This window comes from Corylus avellana, chromosome 6 (genome assembly GCF_965113065.1).
Source record: "Corylus avellana chromosome 6, dhCorAvel1.hap1.2, whole genome shotgun sequence".
NCBI lineage: Eukaryota > Viridiplantae > Streptophyta > Magnoliopsida > Fagales > Betulaceae > Corylus > Corylus avellana.
This window is the reverse complement of record NC_142495.1, coordinates 19,981,850-19,995,963: the sequence shown is the minus strand read 5'-3', so window position 1 is coordinate 19,995,963 and position 14,114 is coordinate 19,981,850. Positions and strand designations below refer to the sequence as shown.

The window sequence follows — 14,114 nt, the reverse complement described above, 5'->3', positions numbered from 1 at the left end:
ACATTGCTGCTGCCCTCCAATGCAATGATGAGCACCCTCCAGAAGTAGCACAACTTGCCGAGCAATCGCCCAGATTCGATGTGGTAGAAATCATTGAGGACATGTGCCAAGGGCAATATGTTGATGCCCATCATAATGCCGACAGCCGGTCCAAGCTACCTCCACGGCTTTGGTTTGTGGACTCCATGTTGCACCGCAATGCTTTTCCCTTGGGGCACAAGACTCAAAGGCAGGATCAATTTCTCCAAACACTCTACGCCTTCCATAAAGGTGCCTGGTGTTCTATTCCTGATATCATTTGGAACCAAATTCACAAATTTTGGAATGGAGTGCACATTGGATGAGCTGAGTCCACACACTTATGGGGGTTGCCCTTCCCATACTTAATCACCTACATTCTCCAGAAGAAAGGCACCAAGGGCACTACAACTGATGAGCCAGTTACCACTACCCCAATATTTGGCATTCCCCAATGGAATAAGAGTTGCTCCCATATGCCCCAGGTACCTCCAGAACCAGCCGCTGGCACGAAAGAGAGTGAGGCCGAGCAGATAGTAGAAGATGAATCCGCAACTGAGCTGAAAGCAGCAGAGGCGAAGGCCCTGATCATTTTTTGTGCAGCACATTATCGCTCACTTAGTGAAGAAATGGTGGGCCTTTGGAGAGAGTTGATTGATCAAAGAAAGGAGGCTTGACAGGATAAAGAGTTGATGGATCAACGACTAGCTGCCTTAGAAGAATTGATGCGTTCCATTCTCAGCTGTTTGCCATCACCAGCTGGAGCATCTTTTTCAGGACAGCACTGAGCAGGGACCACCGTCTGGCTGAAGACGTTAAACTTAGCACTCATGGGAGGCACCCCATAGTTTATCATTTTATTTTGTTTTGTTTTACTATGTTTTCAGTTTTTTTATTTTTATATTTTTTTTTTATTTTGCAGTGACAAGTGTGCTTCGATTCAAGTTTGGGGGTGTGCTATAAGCTATGCTTTCCAACACAATGTTGTCATTTCTCGGGTACATTCTTTCTTTAATTTAGACACATTGGGGACAATGCGTCAGTTAAGTTTGGGGGTATGGGAACACATGTTGTTTACGCACACTTTGTCCCAGTTTCATGTTATTTGTTTTGGTTGTTGTTTGTTTATTTGAAAAAAAAAAAAAAATTATGCATGTTGATGTTTGCCCTTAAATTTTAGGATAATCTGAAAGAATTGAGGCTTGAATTCATTAGTGAGCTTAAAATTTTGAACACATGATCTGATGAGTGAATTTGTTAATTACTTGCTTAGGACAGTTGAAAAATCACATGTTTGATCTGATCACACAAGCACATTAGCACATAATTGTGAGGTATGACATGAAGTCTGATGTGTGTGTTTCTGTATCTTGGGTGAATTGGATGACTTATTAGATGGATACCTTGGCATATATTGAATGAAAAAAATAAAAAAAATAAAAAAATAAATAATGATCATTGATAAGCTTTTTACTGAGCAACTGGACATCTTGCCTCAAAGCATTGAGTGTTCACGTCAAAAGGTAAAATTTTTTGATTTGATTGGTGTCATGGTTAGTTTGGTTTAGTAGCCTTTTTGATTGGAGTTAGTAGGTCCTTAGGGGTGTCTCTACACCTAATACCCTAAAACCATCTGGTTTGGGAGTTATTGACTTAACACTCGTTACATGAGTCAATTAGAAAGCTTAAGGGAACCAAACATTGCACAACCTGACCAAAAAAAAAAAAAAAAAAAAAGTAAAAGAGAGAAGAAGAAAAAGAAATATGCCATTGTTGTTCATTCTAATAGGGATTTCAGTGAATTTTGAGATATGGAGACATTGCACACTGGAAATATTTGGAAACTTCATAATTTTGTGCTAGTTCACCTTATATTGTTTTCAAACTTGTGATGATTTAGCATGTCCTTTGTAAGTAATTGAACTTTGTGATTCCAATTCATTGTGAAGATGGAGTTCATCTTTTTAAGCTTGCTAATGAATGAAAATCATGGTCTTGAATTGATACTTTAATTATTGGAATACATGAACTATGCATGATGTTTGTCAGTAACATTTTTGGAAAACCCTCACGAGACTTCACTCGTCCTCTAGGAAATTCCTAGAGGTTTAAAAGGCTCGTTGCATACGCTAAATGCAATCGTACATCCCATGAAAGATGGATTTATCTTTTTGTTTTATGTTTTTCCATTTAGTCTTTAGTTTTGTATTGCTTAGGGACTAGCAATATGTAAGTTTGGGGGTGTGTTAAGTGCTAAAATATTCATATTTTGAGCCCTTAACTTACATGTTTTAATCCTTTAGTATTAGTTAATTTATGCCATTTTAGTTCTTTTATGTGTTTTTCTTGATTTTGTAGGTCACTGGAAGAAAAAGAAGCAATCTCAAAAGTTTTGGACTTAAAAGAGCTACTTTGGGGATATGGAAGGCTTTGGTAGTGCGATCGATCACAGGGGAGCTGCGATTGAGCGCACTACAGGCGAAGACCACAACACGCAGGGCACCTGCGATCGAATGCCACCACAAAGAGGATCGATCACAGACCTGCGATCGATCGCACACAGGCTGCGATCGAGCGCACCCGTGCGTGATGGGCAAGTCAGCCGCCAGCCTTGTTATGGAAAGTACAACTTTTAGGGTTTTATAACTTAGTGTGAACTAGAGTTCAAACCCTACGATTTTTAGGGTTTCTAGAGTATTCATAAGGCCTATAAATATACCCTTAAGCCTTTAGAATAAACACAATTTTGAAGGAGAAGAATTGGAGCTCTTCAAGTTCAAGTTTTGGGTTTATTCTTTTCCTTTCTTTTATTTATTTTTATTAAGATATTTAACATCAAATTTATGTGTAAGTAATTTATTTAGTTGGGCTAGATTGATGCCCTAATTATGTTTAGTTAATATTCAATATTGACGCCTTTGTGATGATCAGGTTGTGGTATTTAACTTGATGAATTCCTACCTTCATGAATTCCTCATATGTGTGTGCCTAATCAACATATGCATGTGATATGGACTAGTTAGTTAAATCAATTTGGATGACTGAGTCCTTGGTTTAACAAAAGTAACAAAAGAAATCCATATTGGGTTCTTGGGTTAATCAACATGGGGAACTAGGGGTAGACACCCATGTCCTAGGCCTCATGTGTTTGTCGATTTCCACAGAATAATGCTTTCTTAAAGAACAACTTATTAGACACCCATGCTAAATCCTTTAAGAAAGAAAAGAATTAGAGTAGACACCCATGCCTAATTTGTTGCTTAAAGGAAGCAATAGCTTAAGGAGTAGACACCCACGCCCTTAGGTTGACAAACATTAGATATACATAACATGATCAAAGCATTGACATATTGATATATTATCTAAATATAATTAGTGGTGGATGTCAAAGCCCTACCTTTTTATTATTATCAACTCAAATCCAATATTTGTTTTATTTTACTTTTGGAATTTATTTTAGACAAAATTTAGCAATCCTCATGGGAATGACCCCGTACTTGCACCCTATACTACTATGTTGACCTCGTGCACTTGCGGGTAAAACATACAATTATTTGCCTATTAATTTAGGTAGATATTTGTAACAACACGACCCACCCTGTTCGATCGAGCGCACTACTAGACAGTAGCTACGTTCCAGCACTCCGGGCCGTTTTCACTTTTATTTTTGATTTTCTTTTTGTTATTTAATTTCCTTTTTGTTTTAATCATGTTGAGAGACAATACACCTCCGGTGCAAAGACCTATGAGCAGTTCATTCAGTCCCTAGATCCTTGACCAGCCATCATGCATTAATTTCCAGCCCATTGTGTAGAGCAGTTACAATTTATCTCTGCAACTGCTCAAAATGGGTCCACACTATAAAGGCACACCTACAGAGAACCCATATTGGCATATTCGAGAATTCTTTGATCTGTGTAGGACTCAGAATGTCCAGGGTTTAAGTCTAGAAGAAATCAGGTTAATCGTCTTTCCTTTTTCTTTAAAAGATAATGCTAAGATATGGTACAATTCTTTGGCCACAGGTTCTATTCATAACTGGGATGAGATGGCCACAAAGTTTTTAAAGAAGTTTTTTCCAGGACAAAAGACAAGGCAATTAAGAAGGGAAATTCTAACTTTCCAACAAAAAGTTGGAGACCTTTTCTTCGAGGCATGGGAGCACTTTAATGAGCTACTTCTCAGATGCCCTCATCACAATTTATCTCAAGACGATCAGGTTCTGACATTTTATGAGGGTTTAAATGATCCTAACAAGAGTCTTGTAGATTTAGCTTGTGGTGGCATGTTGATGGAGAAAAGCAGCGAGGAAGCCTTAGGATTCTTTGAGACCTTAAGTGAGAACTCCCAACAATTCCCATCTAAAGGGAGATAAGGACTCAAAGGAAAAGGCATACATGAAGAGAGCACCAATGGTGGAATTCAGGCTCGAATGGCTGCCATGGAGAAAAAGCTAGACATGCTTATGAAAGCTATGACTAATCATAGCATTGCACCTGTTCAACAAGTTACACAAGTCGAGGTATGTGCCATATCTAACCATATTGACCATACTATTGAGACTTGTCCCATATCTTCAATTGCAGATCAGGAGTCATCTCCCATCAATTTGACCCAACACTATCATGAAGAGAAGTCATCTCCCATTGATGTGCAAAATATCTATCTAAATTAATAGGTAAATAATTGTACGTTTTACCTGCAAGTGCACAAGGTCAACATAGTAGTATATGGTCCAAGTACAGGATCATTCCCATGAGGATTGCTGAATTTATGTTTAAAAATAGATTCCTTAAGTAAAACAAAGATTGATTGTTATAGTGATGATAATAAAGGGTAGGGCTTTGATATCCACCACTAATTACATTTTGCTAATATAACAATATGCCAATGCTTTGATCAAGTTATGCATATCTAATGTTTGTCAACCTTAGGGCATGGCATATACTCCTAAGGCTATAGATTTTCCTAAGCAACGAGTTAGGCATGGCGTATACTCTAACTCTTTTCTTTCCTAAGGGATTTAGCATGATTTATACTAAGTTGTTCCTTAGGAAGGCATATGTTCTATGGAAATCGACAAACACATGAGGCCTAGGGCATGGCATATACTCCCAGTTCCCCATGTTGATTAACCCAAGAATCCCGTGTGTATTAGTTTTGTTACTTATGTTAAACCCAGGACTCGGCCATCCAAATTGATTTAACTATCTAGTCCGTACCACATGCATATGTTGATCTCGCACACACATATAAGGAATTCATGCAAGTAGGCATTAATCAAGTTAAATAGCACAACAAGATCATCACAAAGACGCCAATATTGAAATATTAACAAAACATAACTAGGGCTTCAATCAAGCCCTACTAATTAAATTAGCTACACATAAAATTGATGTTAAACATCTTCATAAAAGAAAAGAAAAGAAAGGAAAAGAATAAACCCAAGACTTGAACTTGAAGAGCTCCTATTCTTCTCCTTACTTAGTATCTATTCTAGAGGCTTAAGGGTCTATTTATAGGTTTTAGAAGTCCTTGGCAAAGTAGTAAACCTAGGGATTTCGTAGGGTTTTGAGACTTATTACAATTGGGAGTTGGAAAACTCTAATATGGAAAGAGTGACACTTTAGCCGCCACTTGATGTGTCTCCTGCGAACGGGTGCGATCGATCGCAGCCCGTGTGCGCTCAATCGTAGGTCTGCGATCAATCCTTCCTCTGGCATGCACTCGATCGCTCCTAGCCTGCTTTGTGCTATGTCCTCTCGGGTACTGCGCTCGATTGCAGGTACCCTGCGATTGATCGCAGTGCCAGGGAGCTCCAATTTTCTCCATCTTCTCTTTTTGAGCCCAAATCATCTAGATTTACTTCATTTTCTTCCAAAAGCCTGCAAAAGTATAAAAAACACAAAAAAGAATTAAAATGGCCTAATTAACTAAAATCAAAGGATTAAAACATGCAAGTTAAGGGCTGAAAATATGAATATTTTAGCACTTATCACCCATCAATTGGCCTTAACAATACCAAGAGGAGCCATCTCCGCAGTTCTATAGTCAATCATACTCCTTTCTTAGCCATAGTGAAGCCAATATGCAACTGTTGGAATACACTGCCAAGTTAGAAGCATACCAAGAGGAGCCCTCTCTCATTAGTTGGCCTCAACACTACCAAGAAGAAGAGTTACCTCCCATCTATTGGCCTCAACAATACCAGGAAGAAGAGTGTCAATGCCAGTTTGGTGCCAACCTTAACAGAAACTACATGGAGGATGAGTGCACTTACTATCATGAGCAAGAGATCACCACATTAAAGAATGAAGAAGTATTTGAAATTGAAGTGGAAGAGAGGAATGAGGAGCAAACTGATGTTCCAAAGAACCACATCGGGAAAAAGAAGAAAGCATTGAGACTTCTTCAACATCAGCTCCTATTCCCAAATTACCAAGAGTCTAAGACAGAAGTCTGGTGGGTTATGTGATGAGCAAATTGAGGACATCAAGATAGAAAAGCCCCCTAAGTATTCTTCTTATTTTATTTCAGTTCATGATTCCCTTCCGGATGAGAAACTGTTTGAGAAGACTTAGAATGGTCTACCCCGATCTATAGACATTTGGAATCACCTTGCAATAGGAAGAATTCATTATCTTTGGTGCAAGAGAAGAAGAGACTAGTGCTTCAAGTTTAAAAGGGAACAACTGTCTGGCTGAAGACATTAAACTTAGCGCTCATAGGAGACACCCCACAGCATATCCTTTTTATTTATTTGTTTGTTTGTTTGTTTGTTTTATTTTTATTTTGTTTTTGTTATCTGTGGTTACTTTAGTGTTTTGTTTTTCAGGGACAAGTGTACTTGCACTCAAGTTTGAAGGTGTGCTATGACCCATGCTATTCCAGCTACTTTTTTCCCATCTCCCAGGTGAGATCTTTCCATGTTATACACACAATGGGGGCAATGTGTAATTTAAGTTTGGGGGTATGGGAGATACTTTACACACACTTTTTCCCATTTTTGAAAAAAAAAATGCATGTTCATCTTTTGTCTTAAAATTTTGGTTGATCAAAAAAAATTGTGATTTAATTTTCATTGGTGAACTTAAAATTTTGAACACATGATCTGATGATAGAGTTTTTCAATTTGGTTACTTACTTTAGGCATCTGAGAATTCATTTGTTTGATCTTATTTGACACAAGCACATTAGGACATAATTTGTGAGATATGAGAGTCTGATGTGTATGTTTTAATGTCTTGGGTGAAACTGGATGACTTATTGGTCAAATACTTTGGCATAATTCCTCATGAAAAAATAAGAAAATAAAAATTGATCATTGATAAGCTTTTCACTAAATAACTAGACCCCTTGCCTCATTAAGTAGTGAGTGTTCACGTCAAAAGGTGAAGAATTTTGATTTGATGGTTATTTTGGTTTCATAGCCTTTCTGACTCGAGTTAGTAAGCTCTTAGGGGTGTCTCTACACCTAATTCCCTAAAACCACCTGGTTTGGGAGTCATTGGCTAAACACTCGCTCCATGGGTAATTTAAAAAGCTTAAGGGAACTAAACATTGCACAGCCTGACCAAGATCAGAAAGAAAAAAAAGAAAGTTATGGCATTGTTATTAATTCTGATTGGGGTTTCAGTGATCTTTGAGATATTGAGACAATTCACATTGTAATTAAGTGGAAGCTTCATATTTATGTGCTAAGTTCACCTTACACTGTTTCGAACTTGTGATGCCTTAGCCTGGCTTTTGTAAGTAATTAGACTTTAAAATTCCAATTCATTGAGAAGATGGAGTTTATCTTGTTAAACTTGCAAATGAATGAAAACCATGGTTTTGAGTGATACTTCAATTTTTGGATAACATGAACTTTGCATAATATTTGTGGGTAACCTTTCTGGAAAACCCTCACGAGACTTCACTCGTCTTCTAGGGAATGCCTAGGGGTTTAAAAGGCTTGTTGCATACGCTAAATGCAATCGTACATCCCACGAAAGATGGATTTACCTTTTTCATTTCTGTTTTTCATTTTGTTTTTAGTTTCATATTGCTAAGGGACTAGCAATACGTAAGTTTGGGGGTGTGATAAATGCCAAAATATGCCTATTTTAGCCCTTAATTTACATTTTGTTAATTTCTTAGTCTTGTTATTTTGTGCTATTTTATTTTCTTTTTGTGTTTTCTGTGTTTTTCTAGGTTTTGGACAAAAGGAAGCAATTCTGGATGTATCGGGCTTAAAGGACAAAACTGGGAAAAGCTAGAAGTTTTGGCCCAAGAGCAAGTATTTAGGTTCAGCTCTGGAGCGCACCACACTTAGGCTCAAGCGCATCCACACTCGAGTGCCCAACAATAGAAATTGATCACAAGTGTGTGATCGAGCGCACTATGCCTGGGATCAAGCACACTCGTGCGTTGGAGGAAAAACCAGAGGCGGCCAGGACTCCTTTTCCTTTCCAAACTTGGATTTCCAAGTCCTAGTTGTAATAATACCTAGACCTCCGAATTTCCTAGGATTACTAGGGCTTCTAGGACTCTCCTAAGCCTTATAAATAGACCTCTAAGCCTTATAACTCAAGAAACCATTCAATAGAAAATTTTTTATATGCTTGCTTGGAGAGGACAATTTGGAGGCTACTTCTAGGAGCGGTTTTCGGTTTCTTTCTTTTCCCTTTATTTTAATTATGTGTAACTAAATACTTTAGTAGGGCTAGATTGAAGCCCTAATTATGTTTCTCTAATATTTCAACATTGGCGCCTTTGTGATAATCATATTGTGATGCTTAACTTGATTAATTCCTATTTTAACGGATTCCTCATATGAATGTGCCTGATCAACATATGCATGTCATATGGATTAGTTATTTAAGTTAATTTGGATGATCGAGTCCTGGGCTTAATAGAGTGACAAAAGAATCTCCTCACGGATTCTTGGGTTAATCAACATGAAAAACTGGGAGTAGACACCCATGCCATAGGTTCCGTGTGTTTGTCGATTACCACATATTTATGCTTTCTTAAAGAACAACTTAGTAGACACCCAGGCGTAATTCGTTGCTTAGGAAAATCAATAGCTTAAGGAGTAGACACCCATGTCCTTAGGTTGGAAAACTTTAAGTATTCATAATATGATTGGAGCATTGACATATTGTTATATTATTTGAGCATGATTAGTGGTGGATATCAATGCCCTACCTTTATCTTTATTAATTCAAAAATCAATCTTTGTCTCGTTTTAATTATGAAATTAATTCTTAGCAAAATCAACAATCTTCGTGGGAAGGATCTCGTATTTGCCGCACTATACTATCGTTTGATCTTGTGCACTTGCAAGTAAAACGTAGCAAATATTATCTATTAATTTAGATAGTATTTGTCACAACATCCCCTACTTTGTAAAGACCCATAAAAAAATGCTCAAAAAAAAAAAAAAAAAAAGAAAAAGAAAAAAGTGAAAGGCCTTGAAAAAAATAAACAAGAGAGAGGAGGCTATTTAGCATGCTATGAGGGCCTAAAAAAAAAGGAGAAGTGCTAGAGAGCCAAAGAGAAGTGTCCAAAATTCTTTCCAAACTGACATGGCAAGAATTTTGGAAAGAATTTTCATTTTAAAATTCTTGCCAAGTCAGTTTGGAAAGAATTTTGAACACTTCTTTTTTCCTTTTTGGCACTTCTCAAAAAAAAAAAAAAAAGACTGACAATGATTGTTTAAAACCTTAAAAGATTTGAATGCTTTTCAAAAGCACGTGTCACCCCTTCCCTCCCTTTTTTTGTATTTCTTTTTTCACTTCTTTATTTTCATCATCCCCAATCAAATCTTAAATATAAAAATTTGATTAGTAATTTTGCATCTGAAAAAATAAGAATAATTGTTTTTTAATATTTGGGAAAATTTTTCTTTAGACCTTTGAACTACCGCACGTTTTGAGAAGACTCCTAAATTTTAAAAACTTTCAATTTAACCCAATGAACTTTCAATTTCAATCAATTTACCCCCCTTTGTCCGATTTTAAACGTTAAAAGTGATAAAATGACGTTTATACTCCTAATTTTTTTTATTTTTATAAAATTTTAAATTTACCCTTAATTTTAAATTAATTTTTTTTAAAAAAAAAATAGTCGAAGGGTAATTTGGTATTATTAGACATTTCTGTTAGAAGTTAAGGGCTAAAACTAACCCCGGAGGAGGGGGGGGGGGGGGAGGGGAGGGGGGTAAATTGATTGAAATTAAAAGTTCATGAGTGTAAATTGAGATTTTTTGAATTTTAGGAGGGTGTTTCAAAACACACGGTAATTCATAGGTCTAAAGTGAAGTTTTCCCTTAATATAATGGACCCTTCGGAGGCCCAGCTCACAAAGAAAAGTTCTAGCACGCCGACACTCCTAGTCTTATCAGGCCCACAAAGTGAGGCTTAAGAATCACATCCACTGTTTTGTCATTTACTATAGATACTCCCCAAAAGGCAACATGGCCCAAAATCTCCATCTACAAAGGGAAGCTACTCCTATGATGGTAACTTGTCGGAAAATCTCCACGTAGGAAAGGAAAAGAGCAATACATAAATTATGGAATTGTAGCAAATATAGACAACTCATCAATGACACCCAAGGGATACTTTACAAGTTCTTTGATTGGCATATTGTTCATGAGGGAAGAGAGGTAAAGTCTGTTGCACACATGCTAGCGAAAGCGGGTGTTAAACAAAACATAGATCAAATTTGGATGAAAGAAATTTTTAATTGTATCTATGCTATTATTTTGCTAGACTAATATGCTCTATTTTTATGAAACGAATGAAAGAAAGACGATTTTTTTTTTTTTTTCAAAACATACTCTTGAAGATGGCAATTATTTGTTGGTGTGCCATTTAGATTCACCAAAAGGCAACCACAAGATGATATTGAAGAACATTTATGGTATTGATTGCCTCATAACGCGAAGAAAACAATACACTGTTGTTTGTCATGGTTAGGCGTTCAAGGCAAAAGAATTTTTTGGTATTTATCTTCCCTCCTCCCCTTTCACGGTAGCAATGCTTGATATCTTTCCTGTAGGCTCCACCGATCTCCATTTCTAGTAGGTTGCTTGACCTAGTTTGTAGATCTAGATCTAGATCTTGTCTTTTCAACCTTAGATCTGATTGTCTTCTTTGGCTAAGGCGTGTCTTCCGAAGGGATGTTTACGATGTCGTGCTCCTTTGTTGCTGCTTGTGGGGTTTTCATTTTGTTTTCAATTTTGTTTGTCCTGGCCTTCTGGTTGAGGACGAATTTGTTGTCCTGACCTTCGGGTTGAGGATGGAGTAGATCGGTGTGGGGGCTTAACTCTCACTGCTGGATTTTTAGTTTCTTGTTGTTTTTTTATTTTTGTTTTGTATTTGGGCTACCTATGTCCTAGATCTAGTTTGCATGAAGCAGATATGTTCTTTAAATGTAATTGTACATGGGTACTGGAAGCTTGAAATCATTTTTATGACTTTGTAACTTTCATAGCTTTTGGCTATGATTTTCAGAGCTGTATGTTCTATGATGTAAGAGCTTTATGCTTATGAAATTTCATCAGTGGAAGTTCCATATTTCTAAAAAAAAAAAAAAAAAAAAACACTAAACTAGATTTATCATCCTAATTAGGTGCTTAATTATGAAAAGAGAAAAGTGTTCAAGGTGTTGGAATAACCTCATTTTTTTTTTTTTTTTAAAGAAGAAATCATTCCAGTGTCATTAATTGATGAACGATACATCATAGAGCAAAAGCTCTTAGAAAATCATAGCCGAAGCTACGAGGTTACAAGTCATAGATACATACATAACAATCTGACATTCAAGACCTATCTATGATATCAATATCCGCTAACCCATGACAAATCTTCAGTTGTAGCAACATATCTGTTCTAGACAGACTCAACTCAATGCATAGGTAGCTCATATTCTTTTGTCCTGGGAGCAGAAAACCCAATGTCGAAAATTATCTTCCTTAACATAAAAGCCAGGAAACTATTCACATCCACAATCCAAGGGTTTGGACAATACTTATTCAAACAAGTTATAGAGAACTTGCAAAAAAAAAAAATACAGAAAAAAACACAAAACTAGCAGATAGCAGCATCGGTGGAGGCGAAGCAACAACCACACGTGTGGAGCATGTGGAGGAGAGTGAAGCTCCCATGTCAGTGCGTGTAGGCCATGCCCTGGTGCGTGGTGGCAATGTTACGACGAGGAGGGCGGTGACAGGTGGCGGAGAGGCTAGAGAAGGTGGGGGAGAGGCGCGTCGTTGGCCTAGCAAGCCGGAAAGGAACAGATCTAACTTAGACCAGACCGGATCTAAAACCCCCAAGGTGACAAGAACAAAGGAAAAGGCGACGACCGGATGAGGCGGCGAGTCGACAAGGTGGAAAGGGGTGGCATGGCTATTGTTGAAACCGGTGATGGGGTCCGAAAACAAGAGACAAAAAAAAAAAAAAAAAAAAAGTGGAGGTGGGAGGGAAGGGGGATATGGGAGGGGGGTCGGGAGGAGGGATGGAAACTCATTGGAGAGGAAAAATTAGAGAGAGGTCGGAGGTTCTCTAATAACCTCAGTTTTAAATACACTAGATAAAGCAAGTAGAGATAAAGCTAAAGATCAAGTTAAATGAAATATTAGATAACATCTTATCTAATATTCAAAGTGTTATCTGATCTAATATTCAAAGTGTAATACTGTCAACAAACTTATCTTTAATTTAAGTTTCATATGTTTATAATTTGTACTTCAAAGCCAAGTGTATATCTTGTAATTTGTTATAAATAGAAGTATTGACAAAGTCCTCATTGAGGCATTACAAACAACTAGCACCTTTTATTATATGGTATCAGAGCCCTACGACAAACGTCAAATATTTTTCCGCATTTTTTTCTTTCAAATATGTCAACTCCCTCCTCTTCCCCTCAAAACCTCACACAACTTTCCATTTTCAAGCTCATAGGTGATAATAATTTGTTATGGTGTACATCATCATTCCTTTTTTAGAAGGGCACAATTTTTATGGCTATGTTATAAGTGATTTTCATTGCCTTCCTTGGTGTGCAACTCCTTCCAACAACACGTCTTCCTCAGCTACTAAGGTTGAAAATCTAGCCTAATCGGTTTTGTATTAACAGGATAAACTCATCTTGAGCACATTGATTTCTTCTCTTTTTGAGAATATCCTGACTGATGTCTTTGGTCTTAAAACATCACGTGAGGTATGAGTCACAATGGAGAGGATGTTTCCCTCTCAATCAAAGGCTCGTGTTTTGCAAACCCGCCTTCAACTTACCACATTGAAGAAGGGAGCATTCCGCCTTCAACTTTCCACATTGAAGAAGGGAGCATTGTCTATTTCTGACTATTTTCAAAAGGCACAGACCTGGAACAAACCTTGGTAGCCATTGAAGAACCACTCAAGGACTCTAAGTTGGTGTGCTATATTCTTGGTGGTTTAGGTCTAGAATATGAATCTTTGGTTGCTACAGTTTTGTAACGCCCCAAAAATTTAATTAACTGCTAGTTAAATTATCAAGCTAAAATTATCTACTAAACTGCTAAGTCCAGAAGGATTTTTATTCCTCAATCAAAGTAATTAAGAAGTGAAAGTCCATGAATTTATTTTTAAGATCAGAGCATTACTAAAATCTCAATACAAACTAAGTTATCAGTTATACACGTTATCACAAAGAATATCTATGCTAGACTTAATTATACAAATATATCTCAAAATACTAGATACCATAAGTAGCCTTTGAAGTCCTGCAATAGGTCCTCCAATCATACCATAATTAATACCTTTACGTTGAACATCCGCATTTGCCTCAAGGTCCAGTCTACCCAACCCTATCTAGCTTCTCTATAAAATACTGACATGCTTCCTTGGTGGAGACAAGTAATGGGTAAGTTCGACGACTTTGTAAGCAAGTAAGCTAGTTCTAGTGTGTGACAATGAACAATTTATATGCAGATAAAAATGTTAAGTATGAGTATCATTCCTCTAAAAATATTTATTGGGATGTTTAGCTTTAAATTAACACTATCCAAGTCCTTACTTTGTTTGCAACTACTTGTGCCATCTACAAAGTAAGACCAGATTTTCATA

The 14,114-nt window shown here is 37.1% G+C and overlaps 1 non-coding gene across 1 annotated transcript; it reads right to left on the bottom strand.

Moving 5' to 3' along the window:
* Positions 1–4,114: 4,114 nt before the first annotated feature.
* On the bottom strand, positions 4,115–4,221 carry LOC132188873 (small nucleolar RNA R71). The gene has a single exon (XR_009440933.2). It is a non-coding gene; the product is annotated as a small nucleolar RNA R71 (small nucleolar RNA).
* Between the last annotated feature and the right edge of the window lie 9,893 nt (positions 4,222–14,114).